Below are 12,624 nucleotides of genomic sequence, written 5' to 3'. Positions count from 1 at the left end.
TAAATAATAAGTTGTTCTCCAGGAACTTGGACTCAGCTGAGTCTCATTTGGCTGAGCCGGAACAGGACCACGGACCTTTCAACTGGGCCTGCAAGGGTCCACAGGTGACCACGTGAAGGTGGGAAGGCATGCAGCCAGTTACGCCTGCGCGGAAGGACCTTACGCACCTTTTCCCACTCAGCTTTCCCCGCCCTCCGCGTGCGCCCACGCCCCCGACGTGGCCCATCCGACGCATGGTTCTGATCCTTTAAATCCCCGCCCCCCTGCCTAGAGGTGGACTTGGGTTTCGTCATCGTTCTGTTGTCTGGCTTCCCAGTGAGAAAACCCTTCTCGTTTCAAACTTCGGCATTTCTGCTTCCTGTGTGTCTGCAAAACAGACTTGGTTTGGTAGGAAGTTTAGGAGCTGTGGGAGGGAGTCTAGAGAGATCTTGGCTTGCCCGTCGCGGTGCTGAGAGCCGGTGGCCGGAGCGGAATGGCGCCCGAGCCCATTTATTGCAGGGCCGTCCTGAACCCCCGGCAGGTGCCACAAACCTTCTGCACTTGGTTTCTTTTTGCAGCAGAGAAGCAGTGTGAGGTTTAGGGTATGAAGATGTCTTAGGGGGTGAGTAACCTCATTAGGGAAATGTAAGGGTCCCCTTGTTTACCTGTCCTGACGCCATTGGTGGCTGGAGGCCCCGCTTTGGCAGGAGTGTCTGGAGATAGTAGGAAAGGTCACAGCTATAGGGGTCCTGGTGAGAAACAGGGGTTTTGGTCTTATTTATCTATGTTGGTCTGTATCTGATTTTTTTCCCTTTTTAGGGCTGCACCTGCAGCATATGGAAGTCCCCAGGCTAGGGGTCGAAACAGAGCTGTAGCTGCTAATCTGGCACCACAGCAATGCAGCATCCTTAACTCACTGAGTAAAGCTGGTGATCAACTTGCATCCTCACGGACACTGTTGGGCTCTTCACCAGCCGAGCCACAATGGGAACTTCCTTCATTGTCTTGATAAGAAATGGCAGTTAGGGACTAAGTTTATTTACTGCAGCAAAGGACATTTGGATGTTACTCCGACCATCTGGAAGCAAAGCCCCCCTTGGAGACCTCCCGGCCGCAGTATTCTCTAGGTATGAGTAAATAGCCTGGAAATCAAGTTATAAATGCAACTTTGACTAGACTTTGTAAATAGGAAGAAAAGAGGGGATGAAATATTTTCTGTAGTTTTTTATTTCAGAGTAAACCTGTGCCAAGAAGATGTAAAATTATGTCCAACAGGAAAGGTGAAGAAACCCGTTGAGTTGGATCCTAATGGAGAGGAGGGTGACTTAATGTCAGTCGGGCCAGGAAACCCCCAAACTTGGGTGGGGCAGTAGGGGCTGAAGCAAATCCCCCTTAGGGTGGGGTGTGGATGCTGAGACCAGGCAGCCGATGGGGTGGTTCTTGATGGTGGGGGTCTGGATCCACTCGCCTTTCACAACTTTGATTTGGGAGAATATGCCAACTTCTAGAGATGATCCAAGGAGAACAGAAAAACCTGTCCTGGGTGGTCTTTCCTTGCAATCCAAAACCTGACCCAGGCAGGTGTTTGAAATTCACAAATACCCTCCTAAGTACATTAAATGGTGTTAAATAGAGCCCAGGAGGAGGCTGATCACCTCATGCAGAAACACCTGGTGGCCCAGAAGGGGCTGCAGCAAGCAAAGCAAGTCCTAAGTGGGGCGTGAATGCTGGGGATGGGCTGAGATTGTTCTTGCAGGATGGCGGGGAGTGGGGGCAAGACAGAAGCACTCACAAACCCTGTGAGGTAAAACAGGAGCCTTCACAATTCCTAGGGAAGGGGCTTTGGCACAGACAGAATAGGACCATGCACCTTTCAACTGGGCCTGCAGAGGTCTCTATATCTCATTCTTGAAATGGCCTTCAGAATTTTTCTCAGTAGGTACCAGGTTCAGCAGAAAAAGCAACAGAGTAGTGGCCTTGACCCAAGGAAGAACCGGGCTCCAGGGGGACTCAGTAACAGGTAGGATCCCCCACTTGACGGGGCACCCAAAGTGTGACCAGTCTGCACGTTGCTGGCAGGAGCAGAGAGTCCCCAAATGAGACTCGGAAGAGAAACAGATGATGTATATAGGGTGCCCAGGCTGACCGACAGTGACAGCAAACAAGCTGATCTGTCCGTGTCCCCACAGGGAGCCCCAGGTGACCAGGACCATTGGGAGGCTGATTTACACTGTAGGGGGCGAGCCAGGGGGCTTTCTAAACCCCATGACCATTAGGGTGTCTGCAGGCTAACAGACACCCTTACAGCTGCTAGGCTGGACAAGACCCACTCGAGGAGTAGCTTTTTCTCGCCTGTGCCTACCCCTTCTGGATGGTTTCTGAAGTTCACCAGTGTTGCTTTTGCACAGGGACACTTAAGGACATTAAAGCGCCACTAGAGCAGACCTGCACAAGGCAGGATCCACAGCTCTTAACCCCAGAGACCAGCCTGAGCCTTCAAAGGCAAGTCTGCGGGGGGAGTGCTGAGAAGTGGTGGAGGGGGGGCGGGGGGAGCAGTGGCACCTGAACGGGTTGGGCTCTGCTGGGGTCAGACAGTCCAAGCTTAAAGGGTCCCCATTAGAGGAACAATCAAAGCCTGCGCTTAGTTCCTATTGGCTCCCTCCAATCTGACTTAACACGCCCCTGCAGGTCACCTTGTGACAGACTGGCCCATAGCTGGCTGTTCACGTGATTGCAGTGTTCTCCACGAGTCTCTAAGCCACAGCTGTGCTACCTTGTCCAGGTACATCTGCTAGGTTATGGAATTGGGCTTGGGGGAGGCCCTTTTTGCATGCCCTGGAGTTTAGAATCCCAGGAGTTACATGCCTGCCAGGGGGGAGATCCAGATTAAGGACCTAAAACACCTTTGTGCTGCTCATCAGCATTTCTAAAAATATCTAGAGAAATCCTGGCAAAAGCTTGAGGGACCTTAAACTCAACAGGGAGCCCTGATCCAGGATGTGGGTGGTGCCAGATGACCAGTAAGGCAGAAGATGCTTGAGACCCGAGACATGGGTTTAGCTTGACTTCCCTTAATGCCTGAGCGAGGCTGTAGGGCGGTGGGGAAGAGGGCAGATCCTCGGCCCGATTGTGTATTTGGGGCTTTGAGCTCAAAGACAGAGCTGCTCCCTAGGGGCTGGGGGAGCTCTAACTAGGACCGAAGTTCCCACCAGGGGACTAGGGGTTCCTGGGAATGAACCGGTTCTGCCACATCTGGAGCCCCCCAACTTTGGACTTGAGCAAAACCCCCTTAAAGTAGCCCTTGAAGGGCTGGAATTGTGGGGGATAAACTTCCCCACCCCTGGTTCTGTCCTTGCTGGACGGGACCTGATGGGGGATGGAAACCAGGAGAGAATGTGAATGAGATCTTTCCAACTTGGGCTGATTCCTAGATGCTGACCTTGCCCGGGGTGGGTCAGGGGTGAAATCTGGCAGATAATTACATTGCTTTTCAGAAGCTGTGAGAAGAATCAGTAGGTTTGTTGCAGTAGGGACCTTTTTTTAGGGCTGCACCTGCATATGGAGGTTCCCAAGCCAGGGGCTGAATGGGAGCTACAGCTGCCAGCCTACACCACAGCACCACAGGATCTGAGGCCCATCTGTGACCTACACCACAGCTCACGGCAATGATGGATCCTTAACCCACTGAGGGAGGCCAGGGACGGAACCTGTGTCCTCATAGATACTAGGTGGGTTTGTTAATCACTGAACTATGGTCGGGAACTCCACAGTGGTGGTTTTGTAGTCAAATGCCTCCCTCAGAAAGCAGCTTAGTAACTTGTAGTAAGAACTCCTGTTAGGGAGTTCCCGTCATGGCACAGTGGTTAATGAATCCGACTAGGAACCATGAGGTTGTGGGTTCGATCCCTGCCCTTGCTCAGTGGGTTAATGATCCGGCGTTGCCGTGAGCTGTGGTGTGGGTTGCAGATGCGGCTCGGATCCTGCGTTGCTGTGGCTCTGGCATAGGCCAGTGGCCACAGCTCCGATTAGACCCCTATCCTGGGAACCTCCTATATGCAGCGAGCGGCCCAAGAAATGGCAAAAACAAACAAAAAAAAGAACTCCTGTTAGTCCTTCTAACCTCCTGGTCTTGGAGGGAAAGCTCGGTGTGAGAACTCTACTTGGGCAGAAGTGAGGAACTTCTCTAGCTGTCGATCTGTCCTCCAAAACCTGTCTGTACTTGACTGTGCTGACCCCTTGCTTAATGCTCGTCACCTTCTCCATCTGCACTTTCATGGGCTTCAGCTGTAACCCATCACCGAGGCTAATCACCTGTCCCCTTAACCAAGCAGGTGCTTTCTCTCCAGGTCCCGGCACCCTCATTTAAAAGCCCTGGCGTTTTCCCCCCAATCAAGGTTCAGAACACTAGAGAAACTATGCTCTTCTCTGCCTACATCACTTCCATATTTAACATCTCAGGGTAGTGACTGAGGCGCTACAGCAGATAAAAATGATCCCTGCTTGACCTCGTCCTAGATAAACTCCTGAGATCCTATATGTCTGGCAGTCTGTGTTCTCAAGGGTGTGTCTTTGTGGTTTCAGTTACCAGTCTTGAGCCTCTGGCCGCCTGGACAGCTGGCACAAAGGTGGTATGTTTCTTGGGATCCAAGTTACCTTGAAACCGGAAGCAACTCGAGAGCAGAGCTTGACTCAGGAAGCCCATGTTGAGTCTGTGCTCCTTACCGCTCCTGACGACCAGTAAGATGGAGGCGGGAAGGGCCTGGGGACTCCCTCACCCCTCGCCCTCCAGATCGAGGAAGGGCCGTGAAAGATGGGGGACTGAACCCTGAACCAGTGAGCTAAATTAGCTCCCCCTGCCATCACTGGTAAAGGTCAGGAAGATCCTCCGTGTGCACAGAGCTTAAATAAGACATTCCCTGAATTGTTTTCCAGGAACTTGGAGTCCCAGCCGCATCTGGTTTAGGCTGAGTCAGTTGAGACAGGATAGGACCACCGACCCCTCACCTGGGCCTTGGAGTGGCCTCTGGTTACCGGGAACCTGGGGGTCCTGCGCAGAAGGGTGGTCCCCGCCCCTCGCCGATCATGTGAGCCTGGTGGCCCACTTCCCCGCCCGTGGGGCCCAGCCCCACTTCTCATGGGCGGATTGCGATCTTTGCCTTCCAGGCTCCTTGCTTGGCTGCCTTGTAAGTAAGCCCCTGTGCTGCAGACCTTGGTGTCTCGGTGTTTTGGCTGCTGTGTACTGGGCTTCAGTGAGGGGTCACTCACCTGTCACCCTAGGAGGGCATCCGGACGCTACAGCCTCAGGAAGCCACTGACAGGAAACCTGGTCCAGCCCATCTCAGCACCCCGAGATGCTGCACCTTCCCAGTCAGTCCTGAACAGTCTCTTTCAGATGTTTCAACCCCAAGGCCACCCTGGCATGCACCACCTTCCTCCAGGGTTGAGGAGGAAGGTGGAGAGGCCCATGGCCCAGGATTGTATGGGTGTTGGTGCCCAGGACACTGTTGGGGTGGGGGTGTGGTGGGGGGATGCGTGTGCAGTAAACTGGCCCAGCCACCTATAAAGGGAGAGAAGCAGCCAGTGCAGTCCCCACACCGACTTCATGAGGCTCCTGGGGCAGTGGAGGGACGATGTCCCCAGGCCTGGGTGCGGGGGCAGAGGCATGGCACTGACCTGGGTGGTTCACCCCCATCCTCCCCAGGGGGCCACAGGGCTGTCCCCCTGCCCCTCTGGAAGACAGTCAGGCAAGTGTAGGCATCAGCGACACTGCTCAGAGCCCTGTTTCCCAGACCTCAGGCTGGAGGTGTTGAAGGGCAAGAGCCAAGGTGTGGGAAACAGCAGCATGTGAAGGGCAGTCTGGTGCTGTAGCATGGGGAGGGGGCCTTGGTGTGTCGGCGCTCATGCTGGGTCATCACAGTGGGTAGATGCTGCTCACGCAGGCGGTCTTCTGCACTGTGCAGATGCTGTATTTCTTTGTTGACATATAGTTGACCTACAATGGGAACTTCTGCTGTACAGGAAACTGACTCAGTTATACATACTGGCGTTTTTTCATATTTTCCACAATGGTTTATCACAGGATATTGACCACACTTCCCTGTGCTACACAGGACCTTGCTTCTCCATCCTGCATACTGGTTTGCATCTGCTAATCCCAACTCTCAGTCCTTCCTCTGTGATACCACGTTCCCTACACATCGAAAGTTCTTGGCAACGCTGCTTGAAACAAGTCTGGTGCCTGTTTTCCAACAGCCTTTGCTCATGATGTTTTAGTCATTCTTAGAGTATTCAACTCATTAATGCGGTCAGTGCTCTTACTAAGACTTAGGAAAGTGCACTTGAACGCTGAAGCATTAAGGTATGTATGTTCATTCTGTGTAGACTCATGTCTGAAGTACAGCGTAAGCGAGCTTTATGTGCCCTGGTTCATGTGACTCGCTCAGTCATGATCAAGTTCTGGTCAGGTTCACTTCTGTCACATCTCTCCGAGGTTCACCTGACATGCCCCAGGGCAGCCTGTCCAGTCCTGGGAGCAGGACTGGGGACCAGGAACCCTGTGGGCCACACTACATTGGGGAGAAAGGGATAGCCTGGGCCAGGGTGACCGTGACACATGGGCTGGAGCAATGGAGGGTCAGTCTCTCCTGGAACAAGTATTCATCTGAGGATTCCCAATTAGACCCTGACTCCTTGGGCTTCAGGAGTATATATCTTTTTTTCCCATTGTCCAGTTTTAACCAGAACTGCCCAGGCTCAGCATCACCCTCCAATCTGCTCAGATACCTCACCCCCTTCCTCCCCTAGCCAGCTTTCAGTGTGGATCCCGTATGTTGGTATGGGGGTTTTCTGCTAAGGTCTGAATGTCCGTGTCCCCAAACTCATGCTGGATCATAATACCCAGTGTAATGGTGTGGGGCCTTTGGGAGGAGGTCATGAAGGTGGAGGCCTCAGAAAGGGGATCAGTACCCTGAGCCCCCAGCTCTCTCCGTCCCCCAGACAGGACACTGAGAAGACACAGCCTGTGAGCCAGGAAGAGTCCTCCCCAGTTGCTGAATCTGCCATGAGCATCTGGATCCTGGAGGTACAGCCTGTGGTGTGCTACAACAGCTGTACCCTATAATAGCAGAGGTGCCCTAGTACAGCACCTCAGAGACACCCCCACCTCTGCTGTTCATGCGCTCCGTGACTTCCCGTCGTTGACACCACCCTGCTCCTGGCTGCCAAACTCCGCAGGAAAAGGTGAGCCAGTGTCTTCCCCGAACAACCCCGCTGAGGGAAGGAATACCCTCTGTATGGACCTTTAGGGTTTCAACAAGTAGCCGGTGGGGAGCAACCATAGGACCCTGGCTGGAGGGGCGGCCGCAGTGCATCCTGTGGGCCAGTGTCCTTATGCGTTTGGCCTCGGGACTGACCATCTCCTGACATTGGATGAGATTAGGTGGCTGTGTCTATCAATGCTTAATCTATAGTAACCATTAAAATACACTAGTGTAGAGCTATTACATATTAATTAATGCTATATTACGAGAAATAACCACTTTCCAAAAATAACCATCCATGAGGAAGAGCAAATCATGGACTGTGTTTTTGCCATCTTACTGTCTTAACTGAAGCTGGGAGTGTTCATACTTGGTCTTGCTTTTGTCAGTCCTCATATTGAGGTAGGAGCCCCAGGTGAGCAGCTGCAACTGGTCTCTCTGCTGACCCAGGCGGGATACAGTTGGGAGGGAGCACCATGTGGATTTCCTTCATGAGACACCCACAGAAGACCCTCAGTCTAGCGGAAGGACGAAAGGAAGGTAGAAGACACCAATGGGAATCCTGCTCAGGGGAGAGATGGCACGTGTCCCAAGCCCTGTCCCCATCCCAGTATAAATGAGGGTAAGCCCTCCTTGGTGTGTGCTTCCCCCCTCCCCCACCGGGGCTCTGCAGCTAGAGACGCTTACCTTCTCTCCTTTGCTCTGTGCCTTGCGTTCTCTTCTCATACTCGCAGGTCATGGTCTTGGTCCACCCACCGTGACAGCTCCTGTCTTTGGAGGTGCCTAGGGGTCTCCCAAGCTGCGCAGTCATAACGCTGTGGGTGACGGTGGACACCTTCTTCTAGTATCTGCCGGAAACAGGTTTTCCGGCCCTGAAGGAGCCTGCTGAGTCTTTTTCTCCTGTCCTGTTCGGGCTCCTCTCCTGCAGCTTTCTCTCCTTTTTATCTGGCGCAGTGAGATGTCTTTCCATGTTGCTAATTCGGTGCTGTTTACCTGGGGTAGAGTTCACAGGTCCCCTGAGGTCTTATGAGAACTGCTAAGGAAATGGGGCGAATGACCGTGGAGTCCTGTTGTCTGTCCCCTGTCCTCCTCTGTCCACGGGTTCCTCCTGGGGAGACCGGCAGCTTTTCATCTCTAGGACCCCTTTTGCTTCATGCCCTGGCAGCTTCTTCTCTCCTGTGAACAGCCTTCTGGGCTGGTCGACCCCATGCAGCTCACATCTTGAGTCTCCTGATGCCCAGTCCTGGGGCTATGCCCCAGTACAGGAGAGATAGTGAGATATCCTCAAGGAAAGCCCTGGCAAGTGCTTGGCCATAGTCAAAATGTCCTCCCCAGGTGATGTGGGAGGATCCCTTGTGCAAGGGACCAAGTTCAATGGGATACACCTGGTCAAGGGCCGCCCAAAACCCCCTCAGGGTAAAGCCTCTGGTGAGCATTTCCAGGAGGCCGAATCTCTCCCGGCAGAGCTTTGTTCTTGCTTACAGGCCTTTCAGCAGGGGATGACTCCCATCTAACTTGGAAGAAACACCCTTCTTGTATCCTTGACTTAGAAGCTTTTTAAATTAGATGGGCTAGGAAAAGAAGCTTACCTTGATCAACATGCCCCAGATATCAGGTGAAAACTCAAAAGTTTCAGTCAGGCCCACAAACTCCTAGAGGTGACCTTTGGGGTATTTAATAATGGCGGTCAAACCAAGGAGGAGGAGAACCAGTGTAGAAGGCAGGCCAAGGCTCAGGCTAAACAGATGCCCTGTAACCTCAGGGCCACCCAAAGGAAAGGGGCCAGGAAGTTTCAACCACCCGTCTGGAGGTAACGCCAACAAGTGGGAAGCTTCCAGTGCAATTCAGCTGGCCTTTGGGCTCATAAATGTGGAGGCCTCCCCCAGTCTGCAGACAGGCGGGGCTATTAGGACCGCCCTCAGTCCCAAAAAATGGGAAAGGGGCTCTGTGAGGCCACACTGGATGACTCGGGTGGCTGGGGGTGGGGTGTTATCAGCCATGCTGGATGATTCAGGCAGCTGGGGAGGCTCTAGCGTTCCCCCATGAGGTATCTTCACCAAGGAGCCCTGGGTGGTCCTTGAGGTGGCAGGTAAGAGGATTGGCTTTTGTTTTTTTTTGTTTTGTTTTGTTTTAAAAATTTATTTTCTATTGGAGTATAGTTCACTTACAATGTTGGTAGTTTCAGGTATACATACAGCAAAGTGATTCAGTTATACATAATACATCTATTCTTTTTTAGATTTTTTTTTCCCATATGGGGGCTTTTGTTTTTAATGGATACAGGAGCTGCCTTTTCTATGCTGGTATTTCACACTGGCTTTTCACTAAAAGCTGTACAGTAACTGGTGTTGACAGCAAGCTGTACACCTGTTGACCTTGAGCCACTTTGAACAGTGTCTGATCTTATGCCTTCCTGGTTGTTCCCTAGTGTCCCACCCCACTACTGGGGACCTTCCAGGCTCGCTTGGAGCCATGTTACCGTTAGGGGCCTCAGGCAGCCCCTTGTCTCTACCCTAAGATTAATAAAAGCAGTGGTCTGCTCCCAGGCTGAGTTTCAATCCTTGCCTCTGTAATGTGTTTGTTACGTTTTGTCCAGGTTTACTGCTGTAAACAGGGTGACAGTGATGCAGGCACCCCAGCTCCTTAAAACCGACCCTGCTAGAGGAGCGGAGGTCTGCCTGGGGCCCCTCGACAAGGTGGGTGAGAGCTCTGTGGCCCCAGGTGGGTAGGGTCCATGTGCCTGGAGGAGCTACAGAAAGAACTTCACCCTTCAGCCTCCTGGTAAAAGATCTGGGGTCCACAGGTCTCGGGGCTCAAGGTAGGATATACCCAGGCCTACATGGAGCAGCTGCAGTTGGACTCCTGTGGATGCTTGAAGATAGGGTGGCAGTGAGAGCCCTGGGCCCTGAGGTGGTCAGAGATGTGTGGTGTGGATCGGGTCGAGAGAGGCCTTGGATTGAGGAGGAGGACCCCAGCGGGAGTCCTGCAAAGTGGAAAGATGCACATGCACACCAGGACCAAACATGGAGAGGAGTGGCTGGAAAGACCTGTAAAACTGCCCCACATCAGTGACCTCAGCCACCCCAAGCTCCCCTGTGCTCTTCCACATGTACCCTGCCTCTTGTCTTTCCCAGTCATGGTCTTCTGCTGGATTCTGCCTTCAAAGAAGATAAGACCAGGTCCTTCTCCAGAATTTCTCCTCTGGCATCAAAACACTGGCTTTGAATGGCCAGGGCAAGGGGAGGTTAGAAGGTATGATGCCCTGGAGCTGGCAGGACCCTAGCTGTGGCCTCGGTCCCCAGGTCACTCGGGCAATGCAAGAGGCACATGAGGACGGGGCTCTGACTCCAAGCCAAGGACAGCTGTGTGCTGACTGCTGGGACCCAGATGGCTCTGCTTTGTGGACCAGACCAGCTGTATACACAGAAATGGGGTGGAGGCAGGGAGGCCGAGACGAAGAGAATGGAGGTGTGAGGTGTCAATTTTGGTCCTGCAGGTAGAGCTAGCGAGACCTGCAGACCGAGTGGACCAGCCATGGATGAGGATGATCCCGGGAGTTCTGACTTGACAGGAGGTCCTGATGGACCTTTGCAGGTTGTTTCCATGTCTTGGCTATTGTGAATAGTGCTGCAGTGAACATAGGGGTGCATGTATCTCTTTTTCTCTTATTTTTTGGGGGGATTAGTACTTTTTATAGTTGTACAGCAGTCATCACAACCCCACTTTATATCATTTCAATCCCAAACCCCCAGCCCATCCCTCCCCACACAACCTGTCTCTTGGTAACCATAAGTTTTTCAAAGTCTCTATCAGTATCTGTTTTGCAAAAAGTTCATCATATCCTCCTTTTAGATTCCGCATATAAGTGACTGTATGTATATATGTATCTTTTTAAACGAAAGTTTTGTCTGGATATATGCCCAGAAGTGGGATTGCTGGATCATATGGTAGTACTATATTTAGTTTTCTGAGGAATGTCCATTCTGTTTTCCAACAGTGTAGGGAGGGTACCCTTTTGCCATACCCTCTCCAGCATTTGTTATTTGTAGATTTGCTAACGATGGCCATTCTGCCTGCTGTGAGGTGGTACCTCATTGTGGTTTAGATTTGTACTTCTCTAATAATTAGTGCTAATGAGTATTTTTTTTCATGCGCATATTGGCCATCTGTGTATCTTCTTTGGAGAAATGTCTATTTAGGTCATCTTCCCATTTTGCCATTGGGTTGTTTTTCTGTTGTTGAGTTGTACAAACTGTATATTTGGAGATTAAGGCCTTGTTGGTTGCATCATTTGCAACTACTTTCTCCCAGTTCTGTAGGTTGTATTTTTGCTTATGTTTATCTTTATTATGCAAAAGCTCTTAAAGATAATTAGGTCCCGTTTCTTTATTTTTTGCTTTTCTTTTGCCTTAGATGGATACAAGGGAGTTTCCTTGTGGCATAGTGGATTAAGGATCCAGCATTGTCACTGCAGTGGCTTCAGTTGCTGCTGGTGAGTATTTGATCCCTGGCCCAGGAATGTCCATGTGCCATGGGCATGACCCCCCCCCCCAAAAAACAGAGATGGATCCAAAAAAAATACTGCAACAACTTGATATCAAAGACTGTTCTGACTTTTATAGGAGTTTTATTATTTCTGGTCTTACATGCAGCTCTTTGAGTTGATGTCTGTTTATGGTGTGAAGGTGTGTTCTAATTTCTTTTTTTTTGGGGGGGGGTTGTCTTTTTTAGGGCCACACCAGCAGCATATGGAGGTTCCCAGGCTAAGGGTCAGATTGGAGCTACAGCTGCCACCCTACGCCACAGCCACAACAACACAAGATCCAAGCCATGTCTGCAGCCTACACCACAGCTCACAGCAATGCCGGATCCTTAACCCACTGAGTGAGGCCAGGGATCGAACCTGCATCCTCATGGCTACTAGTTGGGTTCATTAACCACTGAGCCATGACGGGAATTCCTAATTTCATTCTTCTACATGTAGCTGTCCAGTTTTCCCAGCACCACTTACTAAAGAGACTGTTTTCTCTATTGCATGTTCTTGCCCCCTGTTGTAGATAAATTGATCATAGGTGTATGGGTTTATTTCTAGATTGTATCTCGTTCCATTTATCTGTGTGTCTGTTTGGGGGCCCATACCACACTGTTCTGATGACTGTAGCTTTGTAGTATAGTCTGAAATGAGGAAGCCTGATTTCTCCAGCTCTGTTCTTAACACTGTTTTGGCTATTTGGGGTCTTGGGTTTTCTATACAAATTTAAAAATTGTACTAATTCTGTGAAAAATATTGATAGCGAATGCACTGAATCTGTAGTAGTCAAAAGCTTGACCTTAGATAAGATGCTCTTGGTCACCCTGTAGCATATGGAGTCCCTGGGCCAGGGAT

The 12,624-nt window shown here is 51.3% G+C and overlaps 1 protein-coding gene across 49 annotated transcripts in view; it reads left to right on the top strand.

Annotated features, from left to right (window-relative positions):
- The first annotated feature begins 275 nt into the window (after nt 1-275).
- Nucleotides 276-12,624, top strand: part of LOC106509653 (uncharacterized) — a 39,900-nt gene continuing 27,551 nt past the window's right edge. For 12 of the 49 annotated variants that reach the window (XR_014829706.1, XR_014829685.1, XR_014829684.1 and 9 more), the window contains exons 1-13: nt 276-1,106; nt 1,916-1,999; nt 2,388-2,481; nt 2,668-2,761; nt 4,561-4,716; nt 4,912-5,162; nt 6,090-6,337; nt 6,976-7,218; nt 7,628-7,860; nt 9,835-9,934; nt 10,373-10,490; nt 10,735-10,832; nt 11,652-11,730. The gene's annotated coding sequence lies outside the window, so the exon portion shown is untranslated. Of the gene's footprint in view, nt 1,107-1,915; nt 2,000-2,387; nt 2,482-2,667; nt 2,762-3,473; nt 3,708-4,560; nt 4,717-4,911; nt 5,163-5,256; nt 5,347-6,089; nt 6,338-6,975; nt 7,219-7,627; nt 7,861-9,834; nt 9,935-10,372; nt 10,491-10,734; nt 10,833-11,651; nt 11,731-12,624 lie in introns of all 49 variants that reach the window. The other 37 variants (XR_014829688.1, XR_014829689.1, XM_084999764.1 and 34 more) reach the window with 30 other exon arrangements.

Source organism: Sus scrofa, chromosome 15, assembly GCF_054392235.1.
Source record: "Sus scrofa isolate SSC_HxYL_T2T_F1_AM1 chromosome 15, Sscrofa_HxYL_maternal_Yorkshire_Landrace_v2.0, whole genome shotgun sequence".
In the NCBI taxonomy this organism is placed as follows: domain Eukaryota; kingdom Metazoa; phylum Chordata; class Mammalia; order Artiodactyla; family Suidae; genus Sus; species Sus scrofa.
The sequence above is the reverse complement of the archived record's forward strand: the minus strand, read 5'-3'. Positions and strand labels throughout refer to the sequence as shown.